This window comes from Amblyomma maculatum, chromosome 10 (assembly GCF_055883805.1).
Source record: "Amblyomma maculatum isolate TAMU_Amacu chromosome 10, ASM5588380v1, whole genome shotgun sequence".
Taxonomy (NCBI): domain Eukaryota; kingdom Metazoa; phylum Arthropoda; class Arachnida; order Ixodida; family Ixodidae; genus Amblyomma; species Amblyomma maculatum.
In genome coordinates this window covers 120,639,040-120,651,160 of record NC_139353.1, presented here as the reverse complement: position 1 = coordinate 120,651,160, position 12,121 = coordinate 120,639,040, and the positions used below count along the sequence as shown (strand labels likewise).

Sequence of the window (12,121 nt, the reverse complement as noted above, 5' to 3'; positions counted from 1 at the left end):
TAATTTATGTTAACAGGATTTTACATTGGCATTCCTTTCTATGCTAAGGCGAAAGCCTTTAATGGCTCATGCTGTCGTCAAGAAAATGTGTCCCACTTTTGCAGCGGCTCCGATTGGCTGAGGCGCGATGACGTCATAGAGGTCTCGACCAATCACAGGAGCACCACCATAGTATGCGCGAATGCATGCCTTATATAGCCATTAGCCAATCAATGATCAATTACTAAATAATAACAAAGTAATAATTTACTAAATAATAACTAACAAATTTGTTAATTGACCAATTGATGTGTATTAGCTTTATTACTAATTACCTTAATTCAATAACTAATTACTAATTAGTATCAGTTGCGTAGCAGAATTGCGGCATTCAGGCTTTCGCCTTTCAATACTTTAGTATCTAACGTCCCTCAAAATTTTTGTGAGTTCACGTTAAGCCCTCCAAGTGTTTTAATTTAGTGGAGCCTGTCACCTCAGCGTCCCTCACAGCTTTAGTCACCATGAGGCTTGCAATCATGCGGATTTGTCACATTTGTGTATCTGAGTAGACGGTTATCATTAAGGGCATAAACGAGAGTACAGGCAGCATACGATACAATTGCACTGGTTCATTAAAACTGACATCTTTATTACAAGACTGCTGCAGGGTTCCTGATGCAGCAAGGAATACAGAGCATTTGCAGCCGTTAGAATTAGATGAACATCGCTGTCAACCATCGTGTTTTTGAAAATGAGTGTGTTCTCTACTGGTTAGATAGAAATTAATCTGTTAAATTCGGTGTTTCCAGGTTGCCCTGGCTACCTTCGTCCAAATCAACCGACGTAGGAATGCCCCCCGTTGGAATGCTGGAATACGATGGAACTGTTTTTCAGTGTTGCATTACTCCTTTCCCTTACGGCGCCGTTCAGGCGTCCACAGAACAAGTGTGACAGATACTGCGGCTTGCCTTTCCTCTGAACCAATTATTATTATTTTTATTATTATTAATAATAATAAATTTGTTCACAGCAAAAATAAAGGCTCAGTATCTGTCATACTTGCTCTGTGGACACCTGAACCGCGCTGTAAAGAAAGGGAGGAAGGCGGTGGAGAAAGTGGAAAGAGAGAAAGAGGAGCCGTAGTGGAGGACTACGGACTGATTCCGACCACCTGGGGATCTTTAACGTGCGCTGACATCGCACAGCACACGGGCGCCTCAGGTTGGCCTCCATGATAACGCACCAGCCGGCAGAGAGGGATGCCAGACTGCCGAGAGCTACAGACGGAGCAACCACCGAGTGGGGCCTATGGTAGTGTTCATTCAACGCGAACCAACAGAAGAGGAACTGAAGGCACTTCGTGTACTTGATCACTCCATTCTAGTTTCCTAAAGTGCATCTGCGACCCGGACATTTGAAGCAAGCTTTGTGAACAATCCGTTTGCATACATTTGCAGTGTGTGCGAGATATTGTGGTACCAAATGGAGTTGACAGCAGTGAGTGATCCAATGTATGAGTATTTGTTTGGAGACTGCCAAATCTAAATACTGTATAAAAAATTGAGGCCGTTGCATACTTATTCACAGATCATCGGGCAGTCTTCGTCTCTCTCAAGCAAAATGAATATGTGTACACCCGATGTCTGTCACTGCTAAATAAGCACGACCACAACAATCTCCGCCAGAGAAACGTACCTCTCACTACGTATATTCCGGCATAGCTGACCTAAGCCGCTGCAATGTTTTTATCTAGCTTATCGACAACTTATAGTTTGGCCATACGGATCATGATGCCAGGTCGCGTGATGCCAGGATAGATGCTGTGCTGCATAAACTGTTAGGAGCTAGGTGAAGCTGGATGTGGCAGGGCAGTTTTTTTTTATTCTGTAAGTAGCCTTTGTTTTCACAGCACTGAAATACTTCCTATAAAAAGTGTTCCTCAGTTCTTCATTTTATTTTTGTATGTCTTTGTAATGGTGCAATCGCTGCGCTCAAGCCGGCGCCGATGTGCGCTTTTCCCCGTCCTGACGCGTATGCGAAAGGAGATAGTAAGTTTTCTGGCTAAGGACGTTTTCTATCTTGGTGAACGAGAGTTCTTTTGCCAATGGTCTTGCCCTTTTGTTTTCGTATTGAATGGACGTGTCCGGATGGTTTTCAGTCCACCTTTGTACTTGTAGTATAGTGTAAATATCTATGCCAGTTCACAGCTGTATACATCCCAAACACATGTGTAATACACATTGAACATGCAATTTTTGCATATGTTTGTACCTATATTTATTTTCACCTTATTGTACATTGTATAATTTCATTCACGATGTCACTCAAGATTGTATATATTGCCGCGAAAGCTTCAAAACTGTATTTTTTTCGATCAGCAGATGGCGTGCATGCATATGAATTCTGTATTCTTTGTTTGTTTATACTCGATGTCACTAGACGCACCTTTATCAGTTTCTTTGTCGCGCAATATGCGCCGAGATCTGTCTCGAAGATTCCGAACACTCGCGTATGTTTCTACAATGTTCAAGGTTGTGCTAGTAACAGTTTGCGACTTTATCTAGATGGTTCTGAGCCGCCTACAGAGTCAGCGTTGAACTGGGCGCCAGGTGTTATATTTCGACGATCGAAGAACACGTTTGTTGCTATGCTTTTGCGGGCGCAAGCCAGCCCAATAAAGAATTAATTTCGGTACTATCACACCTGTGTCCTCTTTTGGTGTCGACAACCTTGTCACCACTACGTGACAATATCATTATTACGACGAGTTAATTATAAATTTTTTTTTGAATGTAAATAGTGAATTTAGATGTATATCTTCGACATAAGGTACGTTATGTGCAGTGTCTCTTGTTGTTAACCGTGTACGTTTTCAGTTTTGGTCGTTCGTCATCACACATGTCAATGTATAGTGTCTTCTAAACACATATTAGATTTTACTACTCTTTCTGGTGTATTGGCTTTTAAATGCCAGTCTCATTAGGAGTGCTTCTTTTCGTTCGCTACTTCGCGCTCGAGTGGCGTAGGAATTGTGGTGCTAAACAGATCCCTTATAAGAGAGAGCGAAAATTCATTAAGCTCTTTTTTTATTCATCCGAAATGCGTAGTCTCCAGCAGAGCCTCATTAACAGTGATCAGGGTGCGGATACAAAAAAAAAACAAAAACAAAGCGGCATCATATAAGCTAGAGCTTTAGTTAATTGTGGACAAGAGAAGACGTCTTTTAAGAAAAATAACTTACGCAATGCAGTGCAAGTAATATTGCTGACTTGTTCGCGCCATCTGAGATCATTAGTAGATTGGACACTTAAAAATTAACAAAAGAATGCTCTTTTTTTCTCCTGGTTTGTCACTGCTACAAACTGGTTTGTGTTGTCATCTGCAAGTTATTACACCAATAATTAATTTCTTTAGCAATCTGCTAAGTATGGCTGGAGCTCAACTGCTCCTGATTTCTCTGTAGCATGTACAATCGTCGGCAATGAGTTTGATTTTATAGTTACTGCCTGAGGTAATATCACCCATAATTATGAAAAACAACAAGGGTCGAAGGACAGAGCTTTGAGGAACTCCGGATGTGGCTGGCGCCGATTTGCGATTGACGTGGTGATAAAAGATTAATTACGAACTTTGCTGGAATACATTTTTGTTTTAGACTATAACTTTACCATCAACAATGAAACCCCCTGGCGCTAGCTTACAATGACATACGCGTGTCGAATTTCGCAGCTACCACTTGCTTTCTTTATTCAGACCGAGCAGAGGATCAAGAATGCCAGCATCGAAAATGATAACGAACTCAATTTTCGGAACATCCTATATTTCTGTTTGGGATTTTACACAGGTAAGTGTTTCCGGTGAAGTCATTACCTTAGGCGTTTACATGGATATTTTTTCGGTCGAATCATAAAATTCTCATTTGCGGTATATATTGAGATTTGTATGCCAAACGAGAAAAGCCCCCACTCACTGCAGTCCATTTAAATCCCCTACCTAACACGGGAACGGGACATACCTGGCTGCCAACAGTCCATGCTTGTGTCTACAAGCGACCACTCTATCTAGCAAGCTGTTCCGTGTATTTGGCGTCATTTTAATCAAAGCGAGCCTGGTATAATATCACATGGCTATCTTTTTTTCATTTTCACCTATTCTCTGGACAATCAGCGTTCACCCCGTGACGTTATAATACCACGCATGCTCATAATTTGACTATTTACATTCGCTTCACCACATGGCAAGTGAGCGTTCAGTTGTAAATTATTGCACCATGCATGGTTCAGCTCTTATTATACGTTGAAATGACCGCCGCTGTGTTCGCTTCCAGAGTTACTCTCCTTTTGCGTTATCTGAACTTCAAGTATTGCTCAGGCAACGTCAAGAGGAAGCTCGCTCACTATTAATGCGCAGCCGTGCACTATCATTACGTCAAAAGAATCTATAAACGTTGGTACCTGGACGAGCAAAAAGCGCCGAATGTAACGCTTACTTTTATGCTGCGGAAGCACGGCTAAATCAAGTTACGCACTGAGCACATAAAATCGAGTTTTCTCACCATACTGGAGTTCAGAAAGTACTTCCTGTAGAGATGCTAGTATCATATACACGCGCGTCTTCTTATTTGTGTGACTTACTGATATCTAACGGTGAATACAACCCTTCCACCCAAGTCCATTATTTTCCAAAACTTTTCCTCGCAACCCTTTCTCCATAGCACAAGTTTTGCACTTTTCTTGGCGGTGAACTGTGTCGTTGATGTGCGGTCGCCTGCCCCGGCAACCAAGTTTCACAACACAGCCAATAGTTTCGTCAAGTCTGTACTTACCGAAAAACAATTCCGGGTGTCATATTTCACGGACAGCTTCCGGCGTCAGATTTGGCGCCTCGTGAGCCATGTAAGAATTTCTCCCTGAAGGAAGTAAAATATCGGAGAAGGCCCTGTGTTGCCACACCTGCATCTTTGAATTAGTGCCGCCATAGCGAACAAATCCGTGAAGTTTTACTGGTTGAATTTAGCGGGCATACTTCGCAATCTAAGAATGGGTACTTCGTGGCGCCATCTTGCGGTGAAAAGAAGCACTGTGTGTGCAGCGGAATAATACTCTCGGTAATTTTTTTGATAAGAGCATTAACTTTGAAAAGTACAATTTTGATCAGTATAATTCTACATGCCAGACGCCGTGAAGGCCGCAGTCATATATGCCTTTGAGATTGTTCCTGGCATGCCAGCGCCACCAGTTCCGGCGTGGTCTAGTGGCTAGGATACCTGGCTCTCACGCAGGAGGCCCGGGTTTGATTCCCGGCGTCGGACGGAGACAATTAGGTCTCATGGTGTAATGGCTAGCACTCTGGGCTCTGAATCTAGCGTTCCGCGTTCAAATCTCGGGGAGACCTTTTAAAGCATTTTACCTCCATTTTGAGACAACAGTCTACTTAAAAACCTTGCGCATACTTTTTTTCTCGTTTTATTGCGGAATAATTTTATTTATAATTAGTGCGGTCACCAGAGTCCCTGCTTCGACTCTGGTGTCAGTAGAGTGTGTGGACAATGCCTGTCATTACAGTGCTTTCCCACGAACTGTCAATAATCCATTGCACCGGTCAGTAGCGCAAAAATAAAAAATTTGGTGTCCAATGTAATTTCAGAGTGACCTACTCGATGGTGACCTCCTAATTTGGAAGGGCACCGAAAAATTCGGCCCCCTGGACCCCCAAAATTTGACCTCGTCAGAACTAGGCCAGAACTGATGTATCAAAACCTGATTCCAGCATTGCATTTTCAGCGGCGACCGCCAATTGGGATAGATCACCCACTAAATTAGGCTCCTGGACCCCCAAAATTTTGCCTCTTTACAGTGTTACCAAAATAGATGTCCAATTAAATGGACTAATGCAAATTAAGCTGCGGCGTCCAAATCAGAATCGGTCGCCCTTAACTTCACGCTTGCAACTTAAAAATGCTGAACCTAATAATACCGAAACTATTCATGTACATTAAATACAGATACACTGCGCGACCTAGATATTTTTCCTTTCCACGTTACATGTTATTCTCGACAGTCTGCACAATATGATCTTCATTACAGAGTCCTACTGTGCTAGGTAATCCATCCACATGGTTCAATGTTGGGCACGGCCATTCGATCGAGTAACAGGCTCTAGAAGGGCCCTGTTGGTTATTTTCGTACAATTCAGGATGAAATATTGCGGAGATTTATGCCAGGTACGTCTAATTACACGAGCGTCAGCTCAGTAAAGCACGGGTACACAGTTGTTTCGATGGTATTAAATGTTTATTTATGAAAAATGAACTCACTCACGTGTATGCGACATATGTTAAACTAAAAGTTTATATCGGTTTACTATCAGCGGCAGTTAAAACCGTGGTCGAATTAGCGGCAGCTTCCGCTGCCTTGCTATCTCGTTCATTCCTGCGTATTTTTTCTTCTACCAACCAAGCTTCTCGCTGTTCTTGGCTTTCGGATACAATTTGGCCTGCTTCCTCTTCAGCTCTTCTTCACAGGGATCTGCCCTCTTCTGAATCATCAGAGGCCGCGTAACACCTGCTCCAAACAGTCGTCGCACATGGTCTGGAACGCGCCTCAAACATGACGAGACCGAGGAGCATAATCTGGGGCGCGTTGTATCATGGCGTGGAAGCGCGGCGAGTGAGAGCAACCATTCCTGAACGTTTTCGACCATAGAAGGTGGCCCACAAGCGCTCAACCGCGTTCCGGCTATCGTGCAGCTTTGACTTGAGGATAGAAACCTTCACCTTATTAGAGTCTACTAGCCTGGCCATATCTTCTATATTGGCCTTGCGCGCGGCCCGCGACCTCTTTGCTGACTCATTGTTTCTCTTGCGGAGATCCCAGTACGCCTGGTCTTTACGTTCTGCAAGCCTCTGTCCTCGACGGCGCGTCGGTTCGGCGGCACAGTTGTCTTGCGCCGGCCCTCCGTGGACGCTGCCGCCACCATCGACAGTGGCAGCTGCATTGCTGACGGCAGATGAAGACGACTCGCTGCTCTCAGCAGATGCGCGGCATCCGTCATCACCACTGTCGAAGCGGTTATACGTGCTGCCGTTGGCGTTGTGCGTTGGCGAAGGAGTCGTCCTGGGATACGATGATTAACTGAGCGAGAGGTCAAGCGGCTGCTCGTTGGAAGCTCGAAGTCCTTCGGCGGGACTTCCACCACGTGAGCCCTTCTCCTGAGACGACAACAGCGGTGATTGCTCTCTGTCTGGGACGCGCTGCAGGTGGCCCATCGTGAAGGCTGTTAGATTTCCGTTGAAATCCAAGGTAATGCTGCACAGAGGAGAAGGTATGAAAGGTTAAAAACCTGTACCCTAGTATCAGCCATCATTTGAAGGACGAGTAACAAGACTCCAGGACGTCTGACGACAATATATGAGGCTGCCTGCAGCAGACAGTGGTGACAAGCAGCACAAAACGTTGTTGACGTGTTGGGTCTAATAGAGGCTCACAACCTCGTGGTTATCTTCTATTTTATATAAGGGTGCACAAAAACCACAACACAACTAGCAAAACGCTATCGTGCGCCAAAGGGGCTACCGTTGTCAAAAGGGTTGCCTCTTAATGGCAGGTGTTTCAATATCTATATGTCGTCCACAGGACAGGCACCGAAGCGTTTGTTCGTGGAATAATTCACAGCGCCGTAAAGTATTGCGCAAACTCCGTTTTTATTTGCTGTGCGACTGCGAAGCACATTCCTGGGGGACTTGTCGCTGCCTCGGAGTCGATAAGAGCATCTGAGGCGATTTGGTTCTGACTTTAATGCAAATTAGCACAGTAGATAAACTAATAAAAACAATACTGCCCAGTTAAATACCACTGGGCATTGTACAGGTCAAAATTCAAAAGTAAATGAGTGACCATAGTCATGGCTATTAAACACAGTCATAAATTTGCTAGGCTAACTGTTACAGCGTTGCTATACAACCGTTTTCATGCACAGACATATTTCGGCAATCAAGACATTCCACGGGACGGCAGCAGTTGGATCAGTGGTTTCGCAATAAACGCATCTGCGAAAAAGAACTCATAACGAAAATTTGCTGATGACGTCAACTTGGTCGATGTTGCGGTGCACCTCCACGAAAGTGACTGACATAAACCTTACAATGCGCAAATACAATACTCATGGGGCGACATAAGTGGACACGACGGCATGGAATTGGCGTGGTTCGACATGCCTCACCTTTTCCATGTGCCACTGCTCGTCCTCGCATGCTGCTGGTCATACGGTCTCATCACCGGCTGCGCCGTGAACCCTGCCGCTCCAACCCTGCAGAACCCGTTACCCGCCATCACCGTGGAAGTGCGGTGCTAACTGCACCGCTCGTCACCGTCCGAGGAACCTCCGACACCTGATCCGCAATTCTGCCCTACTGCATCACCCCCGGAGCTGCCCAGCTGCGCGGTATCTGTGCGCCCGTCACCGTCAGCAGCACCGCATTATATAAAACGTTCCGAAATCAACACCCACTTCAGTAGACTTGGCGGCATGGCATCGGCCACTCTTGATATGCCTCACCTTTTCCATGTGCAGGTAATTGATTATGCACTTTTCGCAAAGCTAACCAGCTCCGCTAGTCTTGTTGTGTTGCCGAGTCCATGAAGTTTCATTGCTCTTATGTTTGATTGTGCGCATGCGCTGGTAATCTTTCTGCTGTGCGGCGACCTAGAATAAAACCCTGGGCCCATCTTCACCCGCTCTGGCGGTGCCAATAATAATGACTTGCTGCAAGCACTGGAGCATCTGTAGGCCGTGCAGGCTACTCTACTAAAAGAAATGAAAAAGATCGATACCAAATTAGTTGACCAAGAGAGAACGCTTGAAGAAAATAATACAAGGCTCTCTCAGAAATAGAAGATGACTGCGTCTCATTAGGCTCTACTAAAGCTTCATTTGAGGACATGCAGTGCCTTGCAGAAAACAATACTTCGAAGATTTCTGATGATATAACTTAGAGTGGATAACTCCGGAGACCGCACTCGCCTTTGCCATCTCGTTTACTTTGGTCTAAAAGATGGCAATCGTGAAACGTGGGAGCAATCAGAAAGGATAATGATCGTACTCTACACCACTAACCTGCAGTGTTAACATCGAACCGATAAATATGGAACGGGCCCACCGCCATGGCCGTTACGATACTGGAACAAACAGACCGACAAGAGTCGAAGAAGCAAATAGTTGCTATCTCAAAGAAGTTAAAAGGAAGAAACTACTGAATTTCTGAAGAGGAAGAAGAAGAAACAACCATCAAGAATGTCCTGGGCAATGGTCACCAAGGCCAGCTGATCTTTCAGCTGGTCAGATGCTAACCAAGCCCTCCACATTATTCCTACAACACCCGTCTCGCCCGCAAGAATCTCATCGAATTTGCAAACAGCCGAAAGAAAACAATCACTGTTTGTCCCAATAAGATGACAATAGGGAACACCATATATACATTCGTTCACTCAACAAAAGAGATATCCTATAACCTAGTTTCAAATTCAATTTAGTTTCTTTATTCTAACATTAGAAGTCTTCTACAAAAAAGGGATGCGTTATGTATCCTTATCGAAATGATTGAGTATAACGTAATCGCGCTAACAAAATCTTGGTTAAGCAAATCCATACGCAATAACGAAGTGTAGGATACGTTTTCCGCAGTGATCGTGTTGGCAAATGAGTCGGCGGCGTATTAGTAGCCGCTCATCGTAGCCTTCATTCCTACGGTTTAAACATTGAATCGCCTCTCGCAATATTATTCCTATGCTCCAACGCCTAACTTCTACGACGATAAACGGTGTTTGCTATCGTCCTCCTGATAGTGACGCATCATTAAATTCTTTATTTCACAGCGCACTTCGCCAAATAATCACGAAACTTCCGCGTGCTTTTATCTTCCCCACAATAGACTGGTGTAACCCGTCTAAGATAGCACTTGATCTGATACTAACCTCACACCCAGAAAATCTATTGTAACTTTCATATTTCATATTTTGCAGGCTAAGCGATCATTCAGTAATCGATAATACGTATTCGAGAAACCTTTCCAAACCCAAAAAAGAAACGAAAACAATCGCACTTCATGATAAAGACGATTACAAGGGCGTTAACGAAGAACATGAGGCATTCTCTACTTCGATAATTGACGGAGATCAATATTGGCTACTTTTCAAAAACAAAATACGTGACTTCATCAAGAAATATATTCGCACAATCACTATAACCGAGCCCCTGACATCACCATTGTTCAACAGCACATTAAAGAGCTGCCACAACAAGGAGAAAAGGCTTTTTTGGTCAACCATACCACCAACGATCCTACAATATGGCAGAAATATCATGAATCTGAAAACTTATATAACTCACAAGTTTCCAAATCTAGGCATTTATTTTTTCTTAAGCACATAATCCAACATGACCAATGCAAGTAAAATTTCTGCAATACATTTTTCACAACACAAGCAATACGCAAATACTTTGTGACAATCATTATAACTTAATAGCAGAACATGAAATTGCAGGACTTCTAAACCTTACCTAGGACTCTGTTTTCACCCAGAAACCGGATGTAGATCTTTCAGATTTCCCTTCCTTTGATTTCCCCGCTATGCCTGATAAAACGTTCGAGCCTAACGGTATCCTCAAAGTTATAGACTTCCTGAAACTAATGTCTTCAGTCGGTATTGACGACATTAACGCAAAAAGTTTAAAGAACACAAAGCACGCTGCTAGCTTCGTACTTTCTCACATTTTTCAGCAATCTCTTTCACCAAGTGTTTTACCACACGATTGGAGAGTGGGCTTAGTCAATCAGGTTACAAAGCACGGTCCGTCATCTTCTCGTCATAATTACCGGCCCATACCAATCCCGAGAATTCCTTCAAAATTATTGAAACATGTAATACTTTCTCATATTATGAAATTCCTTGTATCCATCATTCTTTTTTCATCATAGTGAACATCGTTTTCTAAAAAGCTTACCTTGAGGCAGTCAATTATAGGACTCTTCGCTAATGAGTTAAGTTCTAGCATTGATCCTAGCATTTCAGTTGACACGTGGTTTTCAGATTACGAAGAGGCTTTCGACAAGGTTCCTCATAAACGGATTTTCCTAAAACTTTCACGTCTAAACCTCAACTATTATGTCTGCTTGGATTGAGAACTTTCTTACTAACCGGGAACAGATCGTACTGGCTAATAAAAGTTCTTCTCGTGCTCCGGTTATATCTGTGGTGCCCTAGGGAACTGTCCTTGGCCCCTTTATTATCCTTATTTACATAAACGGCCTATCAGCTAACCTTCGTTCTAATGTCCGTATGCTTGCCGATGACTGAGTCATATACCACAATTTAACCAACAATAATGACCCCGAACTTCTTTTATTTTCCATTGAATGCGTAATAACCTGGTGTAAAAAATGTCGAATGTCCTCAAACACGACAAGATCATCTCTGTAGTCTTTTCGCTGACGTCACTCTTTGCCATCTTCAAAATAGTTAATATCGAACTGGGAAATCCCTTCCGTGTTAACATATAAATTTTTAGGAATTCATCTAACTGGCGATCTTAACTGGTCACATGACGTAAAGCGGATTAACAATGCAAATCTTGTGCTCGGATATTTTCGGCGAACGCTGTGCCTTGCACCTCCATCAGTGAAATTACTGCCATATTTAACATTTATCTGTCCGAAACTTGAATATGCGAGTGCTTTTTGGGACCGTCACCAATGTAACCTGAACATTCTCAAAGCAATACTATATAGCGCAGCAAGATTAATCTACTCGGCCTACTCTTATCATGTAAGTGTCACTAAAACGCAATGCGAACCTTACGTACTTAGCAGTCCGCTGCAACATTGCAAGACTGTGCCTTTAAGATTTATTAATCATCCCCTCCACAAGTTTATTATCAGCCTTGCCTATTGTACATCCAGTCGCACAAGTTACGAGAAATCCGTCTATCCTCCGCCTGCTCGGACTTCTGCGCATCTCTCGTCATGTTTTGTTCGCACCACAAAAGACTGGAATGACTTGCCCAACACCGTCGTACTTCATGCCGACCTATCATCCTTCAAATCATCCATAGAAAGTTTGTGTACGTAAGCCCACTCCCTCATGTA

General features: G+C 43.6%; 1 long non-coding RNA gene and 1 other non-coding gene across 2 annotated transcripts; one reads left to right on the top strand and one right to left on the bottom strand.

The window, feature by feature from the left end:
- The first annotated feature begins 5,218 nt into the window (after positions 1–5,218).
- TRNAE-CUC (transfer RNA glutamic acid (anticodon CUC)) lies at positions 5,219–5,290 on the top strand. The gene has a single exon. It is a non-coding gene; the product is annotated as a tRNA-Glu (tRNA).
- A 966-nt stretch (positions 5,291–6,256) lies between these two features.
- On the bottom strand, positions 6,257–8,471 carry LOC146177355 (uncharacterized). The gene is made up of 2 exons (XR_014701305.1): positions 8,200–8,471; positions 6,257–7,286 (listed from the first exon to the last, which is right to left on the bottom strand). It is a non-coding gene; the product is annotated as an uncharacterized LOC146177355 (long non-coding RNA).
- Positions 8,472–12,121: the final 3,650 nt, after the last annotated feature.